This window comes from Odocoileus virginianus, chromosome 25 (assembly GCF_023699985.2).
Source record: "Odocoileus virginianus isolate 20LAN1187 ecotype Illinois chromosome 25, Ovbor_1.2, whole genome shotgun sequence".
Classification (NCBI taxonomy): Eukaryota; Metazoa; Chordata; class Mammalia; order Artiodactyla; family Cervidae; genus Odocoileus; species Odocoileus virginianus.
Genome location: NC_069698.1, coordinates 2,586,879 through 2,614,052, shown reverse-complemented (window position 1 = coordinate 2,614,052; position 27,174 = coordinate 2,586,879). Strand labels below are relative to the sequence as shown.

At 39.6% G+C, this 27,174-nt stretch overlaps 1 pseudogene; it reads right to left on the bottom strand.

Annotated features, from left to right (window-relative positions):
• LOC110150653 (fatty acid-binding protein, heart pseudogene) overlaps nt 1–5,879 on the bottom strand; it is a 56,408-nt pseudogene extending 50,529 nt beyond the window's left edge.
• Between the last annotated feature and the right edge of the window lie 21,295 nt (nt 5,880–27,174).

Sequence of the window (27,174 nt, the reverse complement as noted above, 5' to 3'; positions counted from 1 at the left end):
TATTCTCTCTCTCTGACTTTGTTCCCATTTCATAGACAGGTTCATTTGTGTCATCTTTTAGATTCCACATATAAATGGTGTGATTTCTGTCTGTCTGGATATATGCCCAGGAATGAGATTGCCGGATCATATAGTAATTCTATTTTTAGTTCTGAGGAACCTCCCCACTGTTTTCCACAGTGGCTGTACCAACTTACATTCCCCCCAACAATATGGAAGGGTTTCCTTTCCTCCACACTTTCTCCAGCATTTGGTATTCGTAGACTTCTTAATAATGGCTGTTATTACTGGCATGAAGTGGTACTTCACTGTAGCTTTGATTTGTATTTCTTGAATAATTAGCATGTTGAGCATCTTTTCCTGTGCCTATTGGAATGTGTTGTAGTTATATGTGCAGATTTTTCAGAGAGAACAAACTACATTAAAAAACTTAAAATTAAAAAAATTAATTTGGTTTTTCCTTTTTAACAGTGTGTCAGAAGAAAGGAAGTTTTGTACCAACACTTTATAGAAGAGATTGAGTTGCTGTGAGAAGGTGACATAGTAAAAGATGACCAAATTGCTTCTAAACTGTAAGTCTCTGGCCTAGACTGTTCTTTCAGTCTATATAAAATTTAAAATATGGATCTCTGATTATATATCCTATCCTTTACATGTTAGTAATCTGATAACACCTTATATATGTGCTTTCCATTTGGATTTCTTTTTTTTTATTTTTATCGATTTTGAACTGGTTTAGTCTGAACTATATTTTCACCAACTATTTCATTCTTAGCAACTCTTTTTTTTCCCGATTATTTTTATTAGTTGGAGGCTAATTACTTTGCAATATTGTAGTGGTTTTTGCCATACATTGACATGAATCAGCCATGGATTTACATGTATTCCCCATCCTGAACCCCCCTCCCACCTCCCTCTCCACCCGATCCCTCTGGGTCATCCCAGTGCACCAGCCCCGAGCACTTGTCTCATGCATCCAACCTGGGCTGGTGATCTGTTTCACCCTTGATAGTATACATGTTTCGATGCTGTTCTCTCAAAACATCCCACCCTCACGTATATGGAATTTAGAAAGATGGTAACAATAACCCTATATGCAAGACAGAAAAAGAGACACAGATGTATAGAACAGACTTTTGGACTCTATGGATTTCTTATTATTGAAATCACTTGAAAAGTGCTTTTCCTTATCTAAATGTCTTACTCATCTGAATCTTGAATTTAGTATTTTGTCTAGCATGAATGCATCTTGGGGTTCACAAGAAACATGGATTCACACAGCATGAAATTCAGTGCAGCAGTTCTATCTTAGACTCTGAGTATTTCATTTCCAGCATTTCTGTTTGAATGTTGTAAATCTCTCCTTTATCTTGCTCCTAGAGAGTGTCACATGCCAGCTTAGTTGACAATTTACTGTTTGCTTTGAACTCGAAGCAGATATTGTTGTTTATTCTAAATGCAGAGTCATCAGTAAGTATTTCAAACTCCACTTGTGAAACTACCTGGTCCTAGTATTTCTGTTTTTTTAAGCTAATGAATATGATTTGCCTTCTCCAAAGTGAAAGTGAAGTCGCTCAGTCGTGTCCGACTCTTTGCGACCCCATGGACTGTAGCCTACCAGGCTCCTCTGTCCACGGGATTTTCCAGGCAAGAATGCTGGAGTGGGTTGTCATTTCCTTCTCCAGGGGATTTTCCCAGCCCAGGGATTGAACCCGGGTCTCCTGCATTGCAGACAGATGCTTTACCGTCTGAGCCACCAGGGAAACCCTATGATTTGTCTTCTCCAAATAATTATACAAATTATACTGAGTTAACAAATTTTAAAGACCCCAAATTTTGCCTTTGAGACAATGGCAGCTTCATATTGCTATACTTTCTCCTCAAAATCTAATACTGCATGAAGAGTTTTTTAAAAAATAAATATTTTTTCCCCTCTACTATAAGTTATGTGTCTCAGAGGAATTTGTGTTGCTTTAAAGATACTATATTTTCACAACTATATTCCTGTGATGTAAATGGGAAAATATTTTAATATTCTTTATATTATCATCAACAAATATTGTTTGGGGTTTTATTATGCTAGGGAAGTAGGAAGCAAAGATGTTTAAGGCTGGATAAGCCTCTCAATTATATGCTGGATGGAACAGAGAAGACTTACTCAGTAAAAGTTAAATAATAATGCAGAATATACACTAAATATATTAAGTGAAGCTCATGTTACAGAAACACCTCCTCTTACAAACTTTCAAAGTAGGAAACATCATTGATAAGATCTATGCTATTGGCCAGAGCAAAAGAATGCTAGCCCAGGATGCCAACAGCAGATGGTGTTGATGGCCTCTTATTTTTCAGTTTGGACTCATAAATAGTAGGGATTTCAAACAGCCTTTCATAACCTAATTGTAAGTATTACAAAGGTCAAAATAATTCAGAAACAAATACCAAAGACTGAACCAGTTGGAGAATATGGGTCTTAGATAGACTTTAATGGAAGAGACGTATTAGTAGACAGCAGGAAAATGGAGTGAACAGGAAATGAGAGATTAAAAATGTGAATGGCTGTTTGGGGATTGGTGGCTGAGAAAGTAAAGAATCTGTCTGCAATGCAGGAGACACATGTTTGTTCCCCGCATTGGGAAGATCCCCTGGAGAAGGGAATGGCAACCCACCCCAGTATTCTTGCCTGGAGAATTCCATGGACAGAGGAGCCTGGTGGCTTACAGTCCATGGGATTGCAAAGGGTTGAACACGGCAGCAGAAAAAGAAAAAAAAAAAAGCAAACTTGGTAGGATTAAGTGTGGTGTGTCTTTAGATGTTTAATGTATCACAGACTGGGAGAGATAGAGAGAGGGAAAGTTTTTAAACTTTTATTTTACAGTAGAGTATAGCCAGTTAACAGTGTTGTGATAGTTTTAGGTGAACAGCCAAGAGACTTGGCCATACATATGCATGTATCCATTCGGATAGAGGGCAGTTTGAAAGATTGAAAGCAGAGTAAGATTGAAAGTAAGATTGAAAGTATGAGAAAAAAAATGTGTTAAACGTTTGGAATCCATTTCTGAGAGCCTGTTGAAATCAAGGAGACCAGTTAGAGATGAGAAAGGAAGGGAATGACATTTATTAAATATCTGCTCTGTTCTGGTTATTGTGGGATGTGCTTAGCATATGGTTCTTCATTTGACTTCAGACACTGCTGTCAGAATGTAAGTAGCATGGCACAAGCTCTGAGACAAGAATAGTACTCATGGAAATGGAAAGGAACTATTTTAAATGGACAGGATTTGAAGCCTGATTCTAGGGGACAGAAGAAATATGGGCCAAGAATATCTCAAAGTCTTTGAACTGAGTTTGAGGCACAAACGTTGGGGTCTTGGGAGGAGGAAGGAAAATAGTAGAGATGACAAAGATAAAGAGCGTGAACTGAAGAAGAACTGGGACATGCAGAGGTGTAGATACCCAGGGATGACACATTTTTAGTACTAAAGGTAAAACTTTCACCAAAGAGCCCTGTTTATAATTCATGCCCCCCGGATTCTAGTTTTATAATTCAGGTTCCCCAGCTTCCAGTGGGGCTTCCCTGGTGGTAAAGAATCTGCCTGCAATGTGGGAGACCCAGGTTTGATCCCTGGGTCGGGAAGATCCCTTGGAGAAGGGAATGGCTACCCACTCCAGTGTTTTTGCCTAGAGAATCCCATGGACAGAGGGGCCTGGTGGGCTATAGTCCCCAGGGTCGCAGAGCTGGACAGGACTGACACTTTCACTTGTTTCTTTTTCAGCTTCCAGTACTGTCATCCAAGGACTAATTTGGCTGCTAGGTAATAAGGATAAGAGAATTTTCTAGGTTGGTAGAAAAACGAAGAGAGACATGGATTTATGAACACCATACATGCAAGGGTCGATGTAGAAATGGGTATGAAGTTGGAGTTTGGGTTGGGCAACTGCAAAACTGGATTGGAGCGATGAGACACTCTTGGCGTGTCTCAGTCCGTCCAGGACGCTGCAGCAGCATGCCACAGCCTGATGGGTGAACAGGACGTCGTCTCACGCGGTTCCGGAGCCTGCGGAGCCCAGCAATGTTGCTGGCGTGCTGAGATCTGCTTAGAGCCTGCTTTCTGGCTTGCAGAGAGCTGTTTTTTCATTGTATCCTCACACGGCACAGAACAGAGAGGGAAGGGACTTTTCTTGGGTCTTCTCTTATAAAGTCACTAATCCTACTTATAAGGGATCCACTCTCAAGACCGAATTACCTGCAGAGTCCACATCCATAGTATGCAATGGAACATAGGCTTCAAGATTTGAAGTTTTAAAAGGGAACACAAACATGCAGCCCCTAATAGAAGGCCTTTGACACAGGTTATAGAGTCTGTGCTCTATTTTGAAACTGTGTCTTTGAGGAAACACAGGAGCAGAGGGTAGGGAGTAGCAGGGCGGCCGCAGTGCTGTCGCAGGGTCCACGTACTGTTGGACAAGAGAGCAGTACGGAGATTGAGTACACCTTAACTGAGGAAATGTGTTAGGACGGTGTTTCTGGGACTCCCCCGGCGGCCCAGTGGCTAGGATTCTGCCCTTCTAACGTAGGAGCCCCATGTTTGATTTCTGGCCCCAGTGATTCAGATGGTAAAGAAACTGCCTACGATGCGGGAGACACGGGTTTGACTCCTGGGTCTGGAAGATCCCCTGGAGAAGGGAATGGCAACCCATTCCAGTATTTTTGCCTGGAGAATTCCATGGACAGAGAAGCCTGGCGGGCTACAGTCCATGGGGTCGCAGAGCCGGACGCGACTGAGAGACTAACACTTTTACTTTGCAGGAACGAGATTCCACATGCCGCAACTAAGACCCAGTGCGGCCAAATAAATAAACACAGAATTGAGTGTTAAAGAGGAAGGTGCTGCAATGATTTAAGAACAGGCTAATGTACACCTAAATTGAGTGTATGGCAATGAGAGTAAAAATTAGGACAGAGAGAGAATCAGGAATATATTTGACGGCTGAATCCAGTCACTTGCATTTGGCCATAGGTTAGGGAGCTCATTGAGAATTTCTGCTGAATATTTTCTGAGGTGTAAAAACAACCGTGTAAGGTGGCAGTGAAATATGGTGGCTGCTGGACCCAGATTGTTCAGTTTGTTGCATCTGTAAATCACTGTGTAAATACCTTGCAATGGAAAACTCTCTGCAGTCAGACACAAATTGTGTAAAACAGAGACAGAAGATAAATGTTACTCTTAAAAAATGAACAGTTTAGTACTAAAAGTATTGGGCACAAAAATATTAATTAGAAGTCAGACAATTCACCTACTTGGGCACCAGCTGTGCCCATGTCTAATTATGCTGCCACAGATTAACAATCACTTTGAAAAACCAATCACAACATTTACATGTGTCAGAGATGTATTTTCTTCAATGTTTGGTTTTTATACATTTTATAATTTAAAATGTTAGTGAAAAATTGCTGTAATTAGAAAAACTATACTCCCATACATTTTTTTTTACAGAAAAAAAATGGCTACTGGTAATTTTAAGGTGTTATAACCATTCCATGTTAACTGATATGAATATCACAGGATAGCAGAAGGTGGCAAACTTTTCCAAGGGAAATATCTTGGTACACTGAAATTCAGCAAATGCTATGAATGCATAGGTGTCAGAGTGTGTGGTACGTATTTATTTTTGCTGTATAATTTAGCTAATGTCTTTCCTGCCATCAGTAGAAGTGCATATTTCAACTCTTTTACTAAGTTAGAATGCAAAGCAATGGAATTTCTGAAGAGTTCTTGGTGAAAATTAAGGGGTGATATTTGCCCTACAGGCTGAACAGGTGAGAGCAGTGATGTGTCCGGAATCTGCGGGCCTACGGGTGAGCCCAGCACTGTCATCGTGACCTCCCGAACAGTTTCTCTCCATGCACAGCCCTGGAGGATCCCCACAGCCGGCTTATGGGGCTGGTAGGAAAAAGACCTCTCCCGTGATGTGTGCTATAGAAGGGCTGAAAGGTTGAGAGGCGAAGGCTGGTTTCTGTGTCCCATCCGTGTTGCTGCAGATGGTATTATTTCATTCTCTTTCTCTGGTTGAGTGATATTCCCTTGTATAAATACCCCACATCTTTACTCATTCATCTATTAATGGACATATAGGCTGTTTCCGGGTCTTGGCTGTTGTAAACGGTGCTACATTAGGGTGCATGCGGGCTTCCTTGGTGGTCCAGTGACTGAGAATCCACCCTCCGGTGTAAAGGACGCAGGTTCCATCATCATCAGGAGACTAAGATCCCATGTGCTGCTGGGCAACTAAGCCCGTATGCCACAACTGGAGAAGTCGATGAGCCGCAGCTACGGAGCCCATGTGCTGTAGGGTCCATGTCTGCAACGGAAGCATGCCCAGCTAGAGAAGGCCACGCGCCACCGTGAAGAGTTAGCACAGCCAAACTTAAAAAAAATTAGGGTGCCTGTATCTTTTCAAGTTAAAGTTTTCTTCTTTTCTGGATAACTGCCCAGGAGTCATGTACTTTATAACTGGCAGATCTAGGATGAGAACCTGGATTTAAAAAATCTTATTCCTAAGCACTTTTCACCACACATTCTTCGTCTTATGAAAGACCATCAAAGAATGGTGAGAGGGAGATTGGCTCTTCATACTGTTACCTGCACTAACCCGTCCTTTGGTATTTGCTATCGAATATCTCATTGAAATTCACTGTTGTATTTGTTGTAGGAGTTTCACATAAAGTTTTGTTCTTAGAATCACAAAAAGTTTCCTTGAGGAGGGCCAGCAGAGATCTTAAAGAATCTGATGAATTGCATTTAGGTGCCCCTGGCCTTTTTTCTGGCTTCCTTTATTTTTCCAGATATTCTTTTTTTTATATATGTAAGTAATTCATTTGTTTCTGTTTACATATATAAAGAAATATATAGTTTATTAATTTAGAAATATCATTTATTCCACTAAAGCTTTTGGTTTCTTCAGTTGTTTTATTTTTTAGATTTTACATGCTTTAAGAAGAAATTTAGTTCAAAGTATTCACATGCGTCTTTGCCATCAATACCTTTATAATCAAAAGACAGTTTTCCAGAAAGTGTCCATAGAATGTAAGTATGAATTATGACCCTAATCCACTTCTAATCACAGCACAGTATCTTTTTCAACCTACAGATCAGGCAATACTTGGTGCATCATCTTCTCAGGATCAACGTAGCAGTCTCTTAATTTATAAGAGCATCAAAGACAGATTGGTGAAGGTGGAAGAGATGAAATATGCAGAAATAATATTTAAGACCATCATACAGAAGAAAGTTCACCAAGCATAAGCATCCTGAGCTTTGAAGCAGTGTCAGTGGTTGTCCTTATGGAAGACATGTATGCTCTTTCTTCATTCTCCTGATACCTGGGGGTTGAGAATCTATCCAGAGCTTCTGGAATAATCCTTGGAGAACTTTATACCAGACGCAATGCACAAGAATCACTAGGAACCCCTTAGAAAAGCAAAATCACTTATTCCCACAATAGTCCATCAGAGATCCCACCTGTGGCCTCACACTCCCACTTAAAGGAGTATGTGTGAGTCCATCAGAGATCCCACCTGTGGCCTCACACTCCCACTTAAAGAAGCATGTGTGAGTCCATCAGAGATCCCACCTGTGGCCTCACACTCCCACTTAAAGAAGCATGTGTGACTGTGGCGAGTTCATCAGTGGGAAAGTTTACTTTAGATTGATTGGGTAGTTTTTAAAAATTTTATTGGAATACAACTGATTTACAGTACTGTGTTAGTTTCAAGTATACGGCAAAGTGGGTCAGTTATACATATACATATATCCAGTCTTTCGTTGTTTGTTTTGTATTCTTTTCCTTTTTAGGCCATTGCAGAGAATTGAGTAGAGCTGTCCACGCTATACAGGTTTTTATTAGTTATCTATTTTATATATAGTGGTTTGTATATGTCAATCCCAATCTTTCTCTCCCCCATCTATCTGCTTATAACCATAAGTTTGTTTTCTATATCTGTGACTCTACTTCTGCTTTGTAAAAACATTCATTTGTACCTTTTTTAGATTCCACGTATAAGCAATATCATATACTTGTCTTTCTGAGTCTGACTGACTTCACTCAGTTTGACAACCTCTAGGTTTGTCCACGTTGCTGCAAATGGCATTATTTGTTCTTTTTTATGGCTGAGTAGTATTCCGTTGTATAAATGTACCACATCTTCTTTTCCATTCCTCTGTTCAATCCACGTTCTTTAGTTGTTAAGTTATGTCTGACTCTTGCAACACCATGGACTGTATCTTGCCAGGTTCCTCTGTTCTTGGGATTCTCCAGGCAAAAATCCTGGAGTGGGTTGCCATTTGCTTCTCCAGGGGATCTTCCTGACCCAGGAATCGAACCCAGATCTCCTACATTGCAGGGAGTTTCTTTACCGACTGAACTATGAGGGAAACCCTGATCTACATCCTACAGTAATGAAAATAAGAACAAAAATAAACAAATTGGATCTAATTAAACTCAAAAGCTTTTGCACGGTGAAGAAAACCATAAACAAAATGAAAGGAAATTCTCAGAATAGGAGAAGGTATTTGCAAATGAAGCAACTGACAAGGGATTGATCTCCAAAATATGCAAACAGCTCATGCAGCTCAATGTAAAAAAACAAACAAACCAAACAACCCAATAAAAAAATAAGCAGAAGATCTAAATAGAGTTTTCTCCAAAGAAGATGTTGTTGTTCAGTGACTAAGTCATATCTGACTCTTTGCGATGCCATGAACTGCAGCAAGCCAGGCTTCTCTGTCCATCTCCGTCTCCCAGAGTTTGCTCAAACTCATGTCCATTCAGTCAGTGATGCCATCCAACTATCTCATCCTCTGTCGTCCCCTTCTCCTCCTGCCTTCAATCTTTCCCAGCATCAGGGTCTTTTCAAATGAGTCAGCTCTTCGCATCAGGTGGCCAAAGTATTGGAGTTTTAACTTTAGCATCAGTCCTTCCAATGAATATTCAGGGTTGATCTCCTTTAGGATGGACTGGTTGGATCTCCTTGCAGTCCAAGGGACTCTCAAGAGTCTTCTCCAACACCACAGTTCAGAAGCATCAATCCTTTGGTGCTCAGCTTTCTTTATGGTCCATCTCTCACATCTGTACATGACTATTGGAAAAACATACAGAAGACATACACATGGTTAAAAAAACACATGAAAAGATGGCTAACATCACTAATTATTAGAGAAACGCAAGTAAAAACTACAATGAGGTATCACCTCACACCAGTCAAAATGGCAAAATTATCCAAAAAAAAAAAAAAAATCTACAAAAAAAAAATGCTGGAGATGGTGTGGAGAAAAGGGGACCCTGCTACACTATTGGTGAGAGTGTGAATTGAAACACTCCACTCCACTCCAAAGAACAGTGTGGCTATTCCTTAAAAACTGAAAATAAGAGTTGACCCAACAATCCCACTACTGGGCATATACTTGGAGAAAACTATAATTGAAAAAGATACATGCACTCCAGTGTTCATTGCAGCACTTCTTAACAGTAGCCAGGACATGACTGGGTAGTTTTAAAACGGAATCTTTTCTGTTGTGTTGTGTAATTCTATTATAAATACAAGTATTTTGAAAAAGGTTTACTTCTGATCAGTTTCATGTTATTATGTCAAAGGAGTGGAGGGTAACAGAGTTCACTTTAACTGGTGGGCTGCTGGTGATTCGACAACATCCTCTTCAGTTCTGTCTAAATTTTGTGAGATACACACTTGCTAATTTTATATATTATATATAATATATATAATTATATATATAGCTGACTCTATATATGATGTCAGTGAAAATTCATCCTCCCTATAGGTACTCGCATCACACTAGGAAGTTGGTGCTCTTATATGTTCTGTTGGTGTACATTCATAATCTCCATGAGTAATCACTTGCTATGTTGCTTTTAGTTTTAATTTCTGTCAAAGTTATATGTACACAAAGTTTAAAGAGACCATTAGTTCCTACAAGGTTTGTTATGAAAACCAGTAGTGTACTTTGCCTTGCTTTATGTGGATTATTTCAGGATGTATTTCTATGTCACTAAATATCACACTTTATTGCCACTTCTTGGTTTTAATTTCAGGCATGACTTACTGACTTCCAACTAGGAACTTTGCAGCTTTAGCTCTTTTTAACCACTCCTGGTCTCCACAGCACAAATGCCACTTCCCAGACCATGTCCTCTTGATAAATACTGTTGACAATTGAGCCATGTCGTGAATCTTGGTAATTTTGCTTTCCTTGCACAGCTGTCTGTATTCTCTCGCGGTCCTATTGTCTGAGTAGCCTCTCAAGATGTTGACCTATGTCAGGTGTTCTATCAGTTTCATCATCTTAAGGAAGTCTCTCCCTGAAGAACTTTCTGCCCTGTTCCAATCTGGATTGTTTTCCTTCTTTGCTGGGGGACAGCGGTTGCTATAGAAACTTCCTTTCCCATCACTTGAGAATTCCTTTTGACTCTAGTGAGAGTGTACTTCTTCCTTAGTTTCTGGTTTTCCTCTTTCTTGGCTTACTCCTTTATTTTAGTGAAGAGCATTCTCTTGTAGATTCCTGAGATAGGAGACGGGGTTGAGGGGTAAACTTCAAAAATCCTACTTATTCAAAATGGTTTTTATTTTCTGTCTTAATTTTGAGCCTGGCTGGGTAAAGTTACTGCTCTATATATTTAAGGTTCTAATTGTGGCTCTTGAAGTGTGTTGATATTGTTTGGGTGTGACCTGATTTTCGCTGTTCTCTTTGTCACTGGGGAGCTGAAATTTTTGTGATAAAATACCTTAGTGTAGGTATATTTTAATCCACCATTCTCGGTGTTTCGATCTGAAAAAGCAAATCCTGTAGTTTGGGACATTTTCTTGAAAACTTTCTTAATTATTTTTTCCTCTTTATTTTCTATGTTATTTTTTTCTCTGCAATTTTTTCAGAGATTAGACCTCCCGAACCAGTTATTTTTGTCATTTCTGTAATTTCTCTTCTCTTAATATTTCTGTTCTTCTTTCTGAGAAGTTTACTGAATTTTATCTTTCAGTACTTTGACTGAGTTTTTCATGTCTATGATCATATGTTTGATTTCACAGAGCTCTTTTCAGGAGCTTGTTTTGGGAATGCGCCTGACAGCACTCTTTCTGTCTCTGTGCAACAGTTTATCTTATCTCTTTGAGTATATTAATGACTTTTCTTCTTCTGTTTGTATAGTCCTTATTTCCTCCAAATTGTTGTTTTTTTTTCCTCAGAGGCTTTATTCAGATGTTGATAATTTTTGTTTGCTCTTCCCATTTAATAGTAGAAGTCTGAAAAGCCATTTCAAAGGTCTGAGGGTGAAGTTAGGGCTGGTATACCATGAGTTTTACTACAGGATGATATGGCTAGGCCTTTTTTGGGGGGTCAACCTCTAATGTTGGTATCTTTTAGGTCTTTCCTCTTAACTAGTAAGGGTCTCTGAAGAAGACATCTACTGGATGTAAGGGTCCGTCAGCTGCCAGCGTTCTGAGATCTGAGTAGGGAAAGAAGACTGAGGTCTAAGAATCCATGAGGATGTGATACTCCATCTCTCTGGATTTGGCGTCCTATTTCTACCCTCACCTGTATCACCCTCTCTTAAATCCAGAAGCTCTTTTTTTTTGGTCTGTTTTTTTAAACTTCTCTAATACATAAAATCTCAGTGATTTGCTGAGTTAGGAGAGAGGATCTGAAGAACTGCTCCTTCAAGTCATCCTTCTCATTTTAGGATTCTCTTTATCATCATTTCCACAGTGAAATGGTGCTATCAGCGTTTGAGCCTTTTGAGGATTCTGTTGAATAAATAATGTTTATTTTTGGCGTTTTCCTCCCCTACTGCTTTAGGATTCAGTTTCTCATGTAGTTTATGTTATTACCACCAGCCCATCTCTTTCAGAAATTTGCTGCTCTTGTCTCCTATTCTCCCATCTTTTGCTCTTATGCCTTAAAGTCTCTATTCTATTATTTTTGTGGGGTTTGAGAAGAAAGCAGCAGTAGATTTGTGTGCTCAAGTCTCCACTCTAATACCTAGAGGTATCAACATTTATATTTATCTATAACCCTCTTATTATATTGTATATATTTCTGTGTGCCACCTTAAATTCCTTTTTAAGGAGGAAAAATGAATAAAATAAGTAGATCACCCTGATTAGAGTTCTAATGTGTCTCAATTCTTCATCTGTAGCAGGTAATCTTTGGCTTTACTGCTCCATATGAAAATGTGAGTTATATTCATTTAATTATTTAAAATTCACCTTATTTTGAAGGTCTTGAAGCACACCCCAAGATCTCCACTGGTGCGCCCTCAGTGGGAACATTTCCTACTCCATCAGTGACCCTAGAGCTGACTTTTTCCAAAGTCTGTGTGCCAAGTGGCACCTCATCACTGTTAGTCAGGCGAATTGACTCTCCTCCTGGAAGAAGTCCAGGGAGTGGGGCCTGAAAGTGTAGTCTAGGTTTAGCTGTGCCAAATATGTTTCACTTTGAGATATTAGCTGTTGGGGAACAGCAGGAACTTGGTTGTATTAGGAAATGACATGAGTTTAATTGATTTTTAAAAACTCCCTTTTAAGTGTATTCTCACTAACAGCCACAGAGGTCTGGTCCTTTTCCTTGCAGTTCGTGTGTGGAAGTGGTAAGGGTGTTAGATGCTCAGTTGTGTCTGACTCTTTGTGACTCCATGGAGTGTAGCCCGCCAGGCTCCATGGAATTCTCCGGACAAGAACATGGAGTGGGTTGCCCGTTCCTTCTCCAGGGGATCTTCCTGAGCCCGGGACTGAACCGGGTCTCCCACATTGCAGGAAGATCCATTACCGTCTGAGCCACCAGGGGAGCCTCTGGAGGTGGGGTGCGCAGCTTATAAATGGAGGGCGTGTGTCATCCAGTGAAGAGTGTATTGTACTGAGCTGTCTCAGGGCAGTCTGGTGTTAGGAAACTTCCTAGAGATGTTCTGTATTCAAAGACAAAATATTTCTGAGGAGTTACTATGAAATCATGGCTGATCCACTGAAGCTTTGGTTTGATTTGAGATAATGCAGAAAAAGGCATTTTTAAGCTGGAGAAGACTCTTGAGAGTTCCTTGGACAGCAAGGAGATCAAACCCAATCAATCCTAAAGGAAATGAATATTCATTGGCAGGACTGATGCTGAAGCTGAAGCTCCAATACTTTGGCCACCTGATGCAAAGAGCTGATTCATTGGAAAAGACTCTGATGCTGGGAAAGATTCAGGGCAAGAGGAGAAGGGGGCAAGAGAGTTTGAGATGGTTGGGTGGTGTCACTGGCTTGATGGACATGAGTCTGAGCAAACTCGGGGAGACAGTGATGGACAGGGAAGCCTGGGGTGCTGCGTCCATGGGGTCACAAAGGGTTGGACACTGCTGGGTGGCTGAGCAACAAGGCAGAGAACACAACACAAATTTAAAATTTTTCTTACATTTATTATTTTCTGTGCTGAACTTTGAAACATTTTTTTTTTAATCTATGTTACTTTAAAAAGCTACATTTGGAAAAGGTAATGAGAGCTGTTTTGTTTAAGTTTGGGCTTCAATCAGTTCCCTGAAAGTCCGTTTTTAAGAGAGGCTGGAGGCTCGGACTACTGTTGACATCTACATATGTGTGGACCTGAATGAGGGAACAAGAAACAAGAAGCAGCGGGAAACAAGTATCTGGGCTTTCAGACCTTCCCTCATCTGAAATGTGAGTGTTGGAAGAAAGGAATTTAACAGGCAAAATTTTATTCATAAACATTAAACAGTGATTCAAGATGAATCATAAGCATTTAAGATTTTGCTAAAATGTTTTTGTTGTTAAGAAAAAAAAAAGATTTTACAAAATTCATCTGGGCAGCAGCCCCTTGGATAAACAGTCATCACAAGTGGAGGTCCTGAAAGGATGGAGTGACTTCAATATCTTATACATGGAAATCAAGAAGCTCTTGGACTCAATAAACTGATTAAATGCTGGCAGTGCAAAAACAACATTTCATCTTTATAAAATCTAGTATCTGTGATTTAATGAGACATATTTGTTTCAAGGGCTTCCCTGGTGACTCAGTGATAAAGAATCTCCCTGCCAATACAAGAGATGCAAATTTAATCCCTGGGTTGGGAAGATGCCCTGGAGAATGAAATGGCCATGCACTCCAGTATTCTTGCCTGGAAAATCCCACAGACAGAGGAGGCTGGTGGGCTGCAGTCCATGGTGTTGCGGAAGAGCCTGGGATGATGTAGTGACTAACAACAGCAATGTGTTTCAAAGCAGAAGTGTTTAATCAGAACGCACTTGCTATGTAATTTGTGTTTTTACTTTTTAATGTTTAAAATTCATTTGTTTTTTACTTAAAGGATAATTGCTTTACAGTATTGCATTGGTTTCAGTGGAACTGGAAACAATGGACAAGAAATTACCCTGTCAAAATTACAGATAAATGAAGACAATGCAAATATAATTTTATTTATGTTCACAGCTTTGTATGGTGTAAATGTTTAACAGATCTGCTATGCTATGATTGACTAAAAAACCTTTTTTTGGTCAGTTTTATTGAGGCATAATTTGCATAAGTTAACATTTAAGTGTCCAATTTAATGATTTTTAGCAAATATGTTCAGTGTGTAGTCGCCACAGTCATAATTAGAACATTTCCATTGTCCCAAAGAATACTTTTAAGATCCATTTCAGTCAGTCCCGTCCTTCAGCCTCTGGACATCACTCACCTACTTTCCATATCTACAGTCTGCCTCTTAAGACATTTTATGTAAATAAGAGTATAAAGTCTTTTGTATACGGCTTCTTTCATTTAATAATGCTTTTGAGATTAAGCTGTGCTTGTGTCTGTATTAGTGGTTTATTTTTATTGCTGAGTAATACTCCTTTGTATGGATGTACCATGTTTATGCATTCACAAGTTGATGGATATTTCAGTTCTTTCCAGTTTTTGGTAATTATAAATAAATCTGTTATGAATTAGTTTTTGTGTGTACACATATCTTTGTTTCTCTTGGGTACATTTCTAGAAGTAGAATTGCTGAGTCATATAATAAGCATATGCTTAATGCAACCAAGCAACTGCTAAACCATTTTCTAAAATGACTAAAAGGAAAGATGTCTATTTTGCTTTCCCAGTGGCGATATGTAAGAATTCCAGTTGCTCTACATCCTCACCAAAACTTGATATTGGACAGTCTTGGCCATTCTAGAGAGGGTCTGGTGGTTTTTCATTTAAGTTTTAATTTCTATCTGCCAGGTGCTAATGATATTGGTCATCCTTCATGTGCTCACTTACCATTTATATCTTTTCTTTGGTGAAGTGTCAGTTCTAATATTTTGCCCATTATTTTTTGATGATCTGTTATCCTCTAATTATTGAGCTTACGAATTCTTTATATACTGTAGACCCAAAGCCCTTTAAAATATACATATTTATATTTTCTCCTAGTCTGTGGCTTGTCTTCATTTTTTTATCAATGTCTTTTAAAGAGTAAGACATTTTTGATAAAATTCAGTTTATCAAATGTCTGTCTTTTAGAGGTTGCGCTATTTAAGACATTTTTCTTCTTTAAGAAATCTTTGTCTAACCCAAGGGCCTACCCGGTTTTTTTTTTCTTAGAAGTTTCATAGTTTAAGATGTTGCATGTAAATCATTACACATCTTGAGCTTATTTTTGTGTATGATATAAGGTAAAGTTTTAGCTTCACATTTTTTGTATATGTAAAAAGCTCTTAAGAGCTCTTAAGCTCTTAAGCTTCTAAGCTAATTAGAAGATAAATAGATCATCAAAAAATAATGGGCAAAATATTAGACCTGACATTTCACTAAAGAAAGGACCTCACACTGGTCAGAATGGCCATAATCAAAGTCTACAAACAGATGCTAGAGAACGTGTGAAGAAAAGCTAACCCTCCTGCACTCTTGGTGAGAATGTAAATTGGTATAGCCACTATAGAGAACAGTATGGAGGTTCCTTAAAAAACTAAAAAGAGTTACCATAAGACCCAGAAATCCCATTCCTCAACATAAATCCAAATAGGATAAGAACTCCAATTCAAAAAGATGCATGCACCAAATGTTCAAAGCAGCACTATTTATAATAACCAAGACATGGAAGCAACCTAAGTGTCCATAGAAAGATGTATAAAGATGTGTTATCAATGAAGGAAACGATAAGTAAGGTGAAAAGACAGCCTTCAGAATGGGAGAAAATAATAGCAAACAAAGCAACTGACAAAGAATCAATCTCAAAAAATACAAGCAGCTTCTGCAGCTTAATTCCAGAAAAATAAACGACCCAATAAAAAAATGGGCCAAAGAACGAAACAGACATTTCTCCAAAGAAGACATACAGATGGCTAACAAACACATGAAAAGATGCTCAACATCACTCATTATCAGAGAAATGCAAATCAAAACCATAACGAGGTACCATCTCACGCCAGTCAGAATGCTGCTATCCAAAAGTCTACAAGCAGTAAATGCTGGAGAGGGTGTGGAGAAAAGGGAACCCTCTTAGACTGTTCATGGGAATGCAAACTAGTACAGCCGCTATGGAGAACAGCGTGGAGATTCTTCAAAAAACTGGAAATAGAACTGCCATATGACCCAACAATCCCACTTCTGGGCATACACACCGAGGAGACCAGAACTGAAAGAGACATGTGCACCCCAATGTTCATCGCAGCACTGTTTATTTTATTTATTTATTTATTTTTCGCAGCACTGTTTATAATAGCCAGGACATGGAAGCAACCTAGATGCCCATCAGCAGATGAATGGATAAGGAAGCTGTGGTACATATACACCATGGAATGTTACTCAGCCATTAAAAAGAATGCATTTGAATCAGTTCTAATGAGGTGGATGAAACTGGAGCCTATTATACAGAGTCTAGTAAGTCAGAAAGAAAAACACCAATACACTATACTAACGCATATATATGGAATTTAGAAAGATGGTAACGATGACCCTATATGTGAGACAGCAAAAGAGACACAGATATAAAGAACAGACTTTTGGACTCTGTGGGAGAAGGCGAGGGTGGGATGATTTGAGAGAACAGCATCGAAACATGTATATTATCATATGTGAAACAGATCACCAGCCCAGGTTCGATGCATGAGACAGGGTGCTCAGGGCTGGTGCTGACTGGGATGACCCAGAGGGATGGGGCGGAGAGGGAGGTGGGAGGGGGGATCAGGATGGGGAACACATGTACACCCATGGCTGATTCATGTCAATATATGCCAGAAACCACTACAATGTTGTAAAGTAATTAGCCTCCAATTAAAATAAATAAATTAATTTTTAAAAAGATGTGTTATACATACACAATGGAATACTACTCAGCCATTAAAAAGAGTGAAATAATGCAATTTGCAGCAACAGGGATGGATCAAGAGATTATCATACTGAGTGAAGTAAATCAGACAAAGACAAGTAACATTTGATATCACTTATATGAGGAATCTAAAAAATGGTATAAATGAATTTATTTACAAGACAAACAGACTCATAGACACAGAAAAGAAACTTATGGTTGCCAAAGGGGAAAGGAGATAGGGATACACTGGGGATTTGAGATTAATAGATACAATGTATAAAATAGATAAACAACAAGAGAACTCTAGAGAGAATGGCGCAGAGAACTCTATTCAATATTTTGTAATAAGCTATAACGGAAAAGAAGGGCTTCCAAGGTGGTTCAGTGATAAAGAATCTGCCTGCCAATGCAGGAAACACAGGAGATGTGGGTTTGATTTCTGGGTTGGGAAGATCCCCTTGAAGAGGAAATAGTAATCCACTGCAGTATTATTGCCTGGAAAATCCCATGGACAGTGGAGCCTGGCAGGCCACAGTCCATGGAGTTGCAGAGAGTCAGACCTAACTGAGTGACTAAGCACACATACACATAATGGAAAAGAATCTGAAAATTATATACATTGTTTATTTTGTACATATGACTGAGTCACTGTGCTCTACACTTGAAACATTATAAATCAACTATACTTAAATAAAAATAAATAAATAAAATGAAATAGAATGAATGCTAAAAATATGAGGATCGAAATAGTGTCTACAAGGTGTTGAAAGAATAATCCACAAAAAATCTGCAAATATTGGACATTTTTATGAGTACCTGTTCCTTCCCAGTGAATGTCCTAAGCAACTAACTTTCTTAAACAGAAAGCCTTGAGTTTTCATGTGTCTGCTCTGCTCAGTCATGAACTCTTGCAACCCTTTGGACTGTAGCTCACCAGGCTCCTCAGCCCATGGAATTTTCCAGGCAAGAGTCCTGAAGTGGGTTGTCGTTTCCTTCTCCAGGGGATCTTCCTGACCCAGGGATGGAGCTTGCATTTCTTGCATCTCGTGGATTGGCAGGCAGATTCTTTACCACTAGAGCCACTCTGTTCTTGCTTCATTTGTTCCTTCTGAGTAGTAAGAATGTCAGCACAAATATCCAGTTATTTTCCTGTGATTAATAATTCTGGAAGAGGTTCTTATAACTCAGTGGTTTACAAAGACATCAAATATGATTAATTGAAATGACTGAATTCACATCATGAAATTAAATTATATACAGATTACTAAGCAGTTCACTTAAGCATAACACAGTTGAAAATGGTATCCAGATAAATGAATGCCCTCCCCCATATTTATTACCAGTTTATTTTTCAAGAGGTTTTGAAAAAACACTCTGCCACTACTGCTAAGGATATTATCCTTCTAATTTCCACCCATGTCTGTTTTTTCACTGTCCTTGGCTGGTTGTTCTCCATTGACCCATTTCTGTAGTCCATGCTGGGCTGATACCCGCTGATCTAAGCTGGCTCATGTCAGCCTTGTCACTTCTTTGATTTAAGGTTGATATGCTGATTACAGGATTTTTAAGACTCTGTCTGTGTTTCTGTTAGTCTAACAATTCTCTTCTGGTTTATTATTACAGATATTTGCCTGATTTCTGGCGTTTTTGTAAACATGTTGATGGTAGCCATCTATTACAAAATACCTCCCTTACATGTTGCTGTGCAGTGAGGGCGTTGTAGGACTCCATGGATCGGTTGCCGTTATTCAGTTGCCGAGTCATGTCTTGACTCTGTAACCCCGTGGCCTGCAGCGTGCCCGGCTTCCCTGTCCTCCACTGGGTCCTGGAGTTTGTGCAGATTCACGTCCATTGAGTCAGTGATGCTCTCTACCCATCTCATCATCTGCTGCCCCCTTCTCCTGGACAGGACTGGCTACAAAGCTGATGGGGCTACGTGTAAGTTGAAAATGGGTGGATTGTTGTTCCAAATTGATTAAAACTTTCAGAATAGTGACAGCAGAAGAGCTTGCCTTCTACCCGTGGGTCCTGTGCACGTCCACAACTTGTGCCCCGCAAGTTGGCCCTGGTATTGGATTTTGTGAGAAGGGAAGAGCATGCATCTGAATGCCCCTCGAAAGGGTCTCCCCTGTTCCTTAGAAAACTTTTTACTCAATTCAATTATTACTTTTTCTGCTGTATTACTTCGTGTTCCATCTTTTGCCATCTTGCTACGCCCAGAGGTAGCACTGTAGCTGAATATTCATATACTTATTACCTTGCTACTTGTTTTCGTGTTTATATGTTTTCTGACTATGAAAGGCGGCAAGGTAAACCCCATTCATCAGTGTTTACTAATAAATATGTATTGAACATTAGCCTGTGCACAGTTTTGCTTATAGAAGGATACAGAGAGTCTAACGGGACACACTCCCTAAGCTGCTGTGGTTGTTTTTAGGGTACCAGGCTCTATCTGCTCCCTGAATTACTTATTCTTTCTGTATCATCCCCCAACTTCTTTATCAGTAAAAGTGGAGACAGTAAGATACTATTGTTGTCATTACAGTGAGAATAAGGTATATTGAGGACATTGGAACACTGCGTGACAGGTAATGAATGCTAAAAAAAAAAAAAAAAGCATTAACTGGTTCCCTTGGTTTCTATATCTGGACCAGGAGAAACATATGGTATTCCTACCCTTGGATTTCATGCCCAACATTTAAAAAATTTAATTTAATTTATTTATTTATTTTTAGTTCTACCGTTTATTGCTACCAACCCATCTCCCTCCACCCTCGTGCACATGCTCAGCCATGTAACCCCGTGGACCAGAGCCGACAGGCTCCTCTGTCCATGGATCTTTCCAGGCAAAAATACTAGAGTGGGCTGCCATTTCCTTCTCCTAATTTAATTTTTAAAAATCTTCTCATTGGAGCATATCTGCTTACAAAGTTGTGTCAGTTTCTGCTGTTCTGCAAACTGAATCAGAGATATAGATATACACACAAATACATACATATGCACACCTATATATCCAGAGATTCCCCTCTCTCCTGGATTCCCTTCCCATTTAGGTCACTACAGAGTGTTGAGGAGAGTTCTCTGAGCTCACAGTAGTGTCTCATTGTTACCTGTTTTTCACATAGTATCAGTAGTGTGTATATATGTCAGACCTCAACATTTGGATCAATATGCCAGTAAAAGCTGACTTTTTGCATATCAAACATAAATCAATAAATATCAACCCTGACTATACATCAAGAATAAAACCTATAAAAAATATATATCCATTGATTTAGAATATATATTTTTTCTTGGTAGAAAAAAACAGAGTGTGTGATCTTCCTCCCTCCCTTCCTTCCTTCCTTCCTGCTTTTACTCCTCTCTCCCTCCTTCCATCTTTTCCTCCTTCCTCCCTTCCTCCCTTCATTTCTTCCATCAGTTTGAAAGGTTGCTGCTGAACCATGAAAGACGCCGAGATTCTTGGCCTCTGGAGGAGAATTCAATCCGGGGCCAGAGATGAGGCTTGATGGCTCAGGGCTTTTATGCAATAGAGTTTTATTAAAGTATAAAAGGGATAGAGCAGGCTTCTGACATAGACTTCGGAAGGGGGCAGAAAGAGTGCCCCCCGGCTAGTGTTAGCAATGGAGTTATATACCTTTTAATTAGTTATTACAATGGATCAAAAGAATGTCTCAAGTTTGTGAAAATTTTATCAGACCCACTCCCACAGTTTACATTTTAGGATAACAAGATTAGAATTTAACAATAGAAAGGCCCTACCATATCCACTCCCATAATATACATTCTAAGATATCTGGATTAGTCAGAAGGTTTTCAGGAGGGAGAAACTCTCCTCTAGCATGATACACTGTTGTTGTATAATCCCTAGTACAGAGTTTAAACTGAGTTGTGTAATTTACTAAGACTAAGGAATGTAGAGCAGAAAAAAGTCTGTCCTTTTATCCTCCTTGAGAATTCCAGACCCCCCATCTCCATTTCGAGAGCCCCAGATCCCTTTCTTCTCCCTGGGGACCCTGGACTTCTTATCAATCTGCCTAGGAATTGACTCTCTCACATTATCTAGCTATCATCTGTCTTGGAGGTGGAAGGTAGTGGCATTGTGTTAGGCCTTGTAAATTCACTAGCTTTAGAGTAGGCTGAAGAAGAGAAGCAAGAAAACAGGACATGCTAAATGCTATAATCTTTGGGAAAACAAGGGAATATACAGACTCTAACCTGAGCTGAGGGGGTCTCTGGGGAGCGCTTTGGGAGATGGGACTACTCAGTGAGACTGAAGAAATGGATCGTAATTAACCAGGAGAAAAGTGTACTCCAGGTGGAGAAGTAGTGTACACAGTGTGGACTTAGGCTTTTTTAAGTTTCACAGACAGTTCTGGTGTAGAACTAGAGCTGAAATTTTTAAATTTAGAATTGCTTATTAATTCAAAATATCTGGATAAAAGAGCAGAGAGACCAGGGCTATGCTAATCTCTGCATCTCTGCCTGTTGTCTGACCTCGGCCTGCACCCCTGCTCCGTGGTCCATTCGGGTAACTTTTTGCCTTTTGTCGTTGACCTTCCCTGGGATCTGACCCATCCATGTGGCTTTTATGTTTTGTGGTTATGACAATGATCAGAGGAGCCTGACAGTACCCTGAGACTATGTTGAGGCACTGAGTTTGTCTCCCTCAGTCTGACGATCTCTTTGAAAGTTACATGTTGGCCATTTATCAGTTATTTTCCTTTCCTTCCCAGGATCAGTTTCTTACACATTTTCTCTCCATCTGTTCTCATAGGAGAATAATCTAAGATATCCAGTTTAGATGAATTGTTCTAGGTCACATTTAGCTTACAAACTATAGAGCCTGGACTCGAACCCCAGTATTCTGATTCCAAGACCATATTATTTCTATTTAATTTCAGTGCGATTTAAAGACATTGTTTGTAACTTATTTTGTATTTTGAGCTACTATCTTTTTAATTTTTCAAAAACTGAAGTATAGTTGATTTACAATGCTGTATCTGTCTCATGTATGCAGCAAAGAAGTGATTCAGTTATACATGCATATTTATTCTTTTTCAAATTCTGTTCCATTATAGGTTATTACAAGATACTGAATATAGTTCCCTGTGCTATACGGAAGGGTAAATTAGGAGTCTTGGATTAACAGATGCGCTACTTTATATAAAATAAACAACAGTGACCTATTGAACTACTTTCTCAAGTCTTATTCCATTTGTTGTCTATCAACAGACAGAAGAAATGTGTGGGGAAGAGGAGGGTTTGGTTTCCATGGTAGCCAGCCTCCAAAGGTGGGCCCTGGCAGTTGCTCCCTGCCCTGCACTCTATGTCACTTTTCACAGGAAAAGGCTGTATCCGTCCCTTTGAATCTGGGCTACACTCTGACAGTTTTGGGCAATAGAGTGGCCTGGATTCTCTGAGTTCAGGTCTTAAAAGGACTAATAGCGTCTCTTCCTTTCCTCTCGGGACACTCACTCTTGTGATATTCCTTCAAAATCTCCAGCTGTCATGCCAGAAGCCCCAGGAGACCAGCAGTGCCTTGATCCACAGCCCAAGGTATGTTGCTGGTGGGCGTCCAGTAGCAACTGCCGGCCTGAGAGTCAGCCTTCTTGCGTGTCTCGGTGCGGTTGAGCCTGTAGACAACTATAGACCCAGCCAATATCCTATAGCACAGAAGGACCATCCTACTAGCGCTTAAGGAAACTGAGAGATGGAAATACGGCTACTATCATAAGCCACTAAATTTTGAGGTGATTTATTACATAGCAATGGATAGCTGAAATTGTTACCTCTATAACAAGAGGTAACATTATATCGTCCTTAAATATTTTGAAAAATGAAAGCAATATGTGAAAAGTAATAAATCCCATGTAACTTACTGGATAGACTAGCTTATTAAAGTAACAATGATTTCTGACACAGTGGAGTTTTTCTGAAAATTATTTTTAATGACCAGAAATCTAGTTATCCCAAAGAGGAAACAAAAAATGAAAATGACAGTGGAATTTAAAATATCTCATTAATTTGGAATAAGTACACACTCTAGAATCAAAGGAACTTGGATCAGCTTGCTGAATATCCTTTTGTGACTTAAAAAAAAAATGTACTCATTGTTTGACATTTGAGATTTGATTTGGAGCAAAAGTGTCTAAAGAAATTACCTCTTCATGGACCAAGACACAGAGGAGGGGCAGAGTACTGGGACTAAGACATCAAGAGATACTTCCTGCTGGGGGCCTTCGCAGCTGGCATTTAAGGATAGGAAAATTGAACGGCAGTACTATTTTAGAAATAAATATTCTTTAGTTATGATGAGCATATTTTCTGAACCAGAAATTCGGACATCTGCTTGACAAATATGTGTAAAATTACGGAGGCAATGGGATAGAATCATCAGGAAACAATTACAAAACACAGCTGCAGAGACGGTAATGTAGGTGATAATTAAAAATAGTTAAATAAAATGACTATAGTCCTTATCATATACCAGGTACTATCCTAAATATCAGAATTAACTCATTTAATAATTAAAAACCCTCTATGACATAGATCCTATGTTAATATGTTTTTGAGAAATGAAGAAACTAAGGCATAGGACTTTTAGGTGCCAGAACAAACTGTGAAGACAGTTTTATTTTGGAATCCATATCATTGTATTATACTGGGTCTAAGCATAGTTTTCATGGTTAAGTGCAAAGTGGGGGAAGGCTATATAGTTCTTAATTAATGGGACAGAGTAATCGGAGCTGATATAAGCTGATTATAGGGAAAAGGTTTTTGGAGCTTTATTAAAGGCAACAGAGACACCTCCTGCCTATCTGACCCTCATCTCCGGAGACACTGGGAGGAAACCTAGAGCTGCTGCTCTCTGAAAAGGGTGCCTGTGAGACACTCTTGGCGCCTAAGCAAGGAGAACGGGATAGCATCGTCACTTCCCCTGACCTGCTAGCTCATGACTCTACAGCTCAGCATCTCACACGGAACATGGTTTCTCTTGCTTGAAAATCAAATGATTTGTTCCCTCTGTTAAATGCACAAAGAATGAGGAAAAATTGAGGCAGTAATTTGGGTGCCAGATCAATGTGATCAATGTGACTGGTGATGGAAGCAAAGTCCGATGCTGTAAAGAACAATATTGCATAGGAACCTGGAATGTTAGGTCCATGAATCAAGGCAAATTGGAAGTGGTCAAACAAGAGATGGCAAGAGTGAACATCAGCATTTTAGAAATCAGCAAACTAAGATGGACCAGAATGGGTGAATTTACTCAGATGACCATTATATCTAACTGTGGGCAATAATCCCTTAGAAGACATGGAGTAGCCATCATAGTCAACAAGAGTGAAAAATGCAGGACTTGGATGCAATTTCAAAAACTACGGAATGATCTCTGTTCGTTTCCAAGGCAAGCCATTCAATATCACACTAATCCAAATCTATGCCCCAAACAGTAATGCTGAAGTTGAACGGTTCTCTGAAAACCTTCAAGACCTTCAAGAACTAACACCCAAAAAAGATGTCCTTTTCATCACAGGGGACTGGAATGCAAAAGTAGGAAGTTAAGAGATACCTGGAATAACAGGCAAATTTGGCCTTGGAGTACAGAATGAAGCAGAAGGAAAGTGAATAGAGTTTTTTCAAGAGAACGCACTGGTCATAGCAAACACCCTCTTCCAACAACATAAGAGAAGACTCTACACATGGGCATCATCAGATGGTCAACACCGAAATCAGATAGATTATATTCCTTGTAGCCAAGGATGGAGAAGCTCTATACAGTCAGCAAAAACAAGACCTGGAGCTGACTGTGGCTCAGATCATGAGATCTTTATTGCAAAATTCAGATTTAAATGGAAGAAAGTAGGGAAAACCACTAGACCATTCAGGTATGACCTAAATCAAATCCTTTATGACCATACAGTGGAAGTGAGAAATAGATTCAAGGGATTAGATCTGATAGAGTGCCTGAAGAACTATGGACAGAGATTCGTAACATTGTACAGGAGGCAATAGGTCATCACTGCAAACAAGTAGAGGAAAACAATAGAATGGGAAAGTCTAGAGATCTCTTCAAGAAAATTAGAGATACCAAGGGAACATTTCATGCAAAGAGGAGCAAAGTAAAGGACAGAAATGGTATGGACTTAACAGAAGCAGAAGATATTAAGAAGTGGTGGCAAGAATTCACAAAAGAACTCTACAAAGAAGATCTTCATGACCCAGATAATCATGATGGTGTGATCACCAACCTAGAGCCAGACATCCTGGAATGCAAAGTCAAGTGGGCCTTAGGAAGCATCACTACAAACAAAGCTAGTAGAGGTGTTGGAATTCCAGTTGAGCTATTTCAAATCTTAAAAGGTGATGCTGTGAAAGTGCTGCACTCAATATGCCAGCAAATTTGGAAAACTCAGCAGTGACCACAGGACTGGAAAAGGTCAGTTTTCATTCCAATCCCAAAGAAAGAAAATGCCAAAGAATGCTCAAACTACTGTATAATTGCACTCATCGCACACACTAGTATAGTGATGCTCAAAAATCTCCAAGTCAGGCTTCAACAGGACGTGAACTGTGAACTTCCAGATGTTCAAGCTGGTTTTAGAAAAGGCAGAGGAACCAGAGATCAAACTGCCAACATCTGTGGATCATCAAAAAAGCAAGAGAGTTCCAGAAAAACATCTACTTCTTCTTTATTGAATAACACCAAATCCTTTGACTGGATCACAATAAACTGTGGAAAATTCTTCAAGAGATGGGAATACCAGACCACCTAACCTGCCTCTTGAGAAATCTGTATGCAGGTCAAGAAGCAACAGTCAGAACTGGACACGGAACAACAAACTGTTTCCAGATAGGGAAAGGAGTACATCAAGGCTATATATTGTCACCCTGCTTGTTTAACTTATATGCAGAGTACATTGTGAGAAACACTGGGCTGGATGAAGCACAAGCTGGGATCAAGATTGCCAGGAGAAACATCAGTAACTTCTGATACGCAGATGACCCCACCCTTATGGCAGAAAGTGAAGAAGAACTAAAGAGCCTCTTGGTGAAAGTGAAAGAAAGTGAAAAAGTTGGCTTAAAACTCAAGATTCAGAAAACAAAGATCATGGCATCTGATCCCATCACTTCATGGCAAATAGATGGGGAAACAGTGGAAACAGAGGCTAACTTTATTTTTTGGGGCTCCAAAATCACTGCAGATGTTGACTGACTGGAGCCATGAAATTAAAAGATGCTTACTCCTTGGAAGAAAAGTTATGATCAACATAGACAGCCCATTAAAAAGCAGAGACATTACTTTGCCAACAAAGGTCCATCTAGTCAAGGCTATGGTTTTTCCAATAGCATGGGTGTGAGAGTTGGACGATAAAGAAAGTTGAGCACCGAAGAATTGATGCTTTTGAACTGTGGTGTTGGAGAAGACTCTTGAGAGTCCCTTGGACTGCAAGGAGATCCAACTAGTCCATCCTAAAGGAGATCAGTCCTGGGTGTTCATTGGAAGGGCTGATGCTGAAGCTGAAACTCCAATACTTTGGCCATCTGATGTGAAGAGCTGACTCATTTGAAAAGACCGTAATGCTGGAAAAGATTGAAGGCGGGAGGAGAAGGGGATGACAGAGGATGAGATGGCTGGATGGCATCACCGACTCAATGGACAGGAGCTTGAGTGAACTCCGGGAGTTGGTGATGGACAGGGAGGCCTGCCGTGCTGCAGTCCGTGGGGCCACAAAGAGCTGGACATGACTGAGTGACTGAACTGAACTGAATTGATAGAAGAATTTTATTTTAAACAGAAGAGGGTTGGCCATTCAGAAACACAGAAAAAGTGGA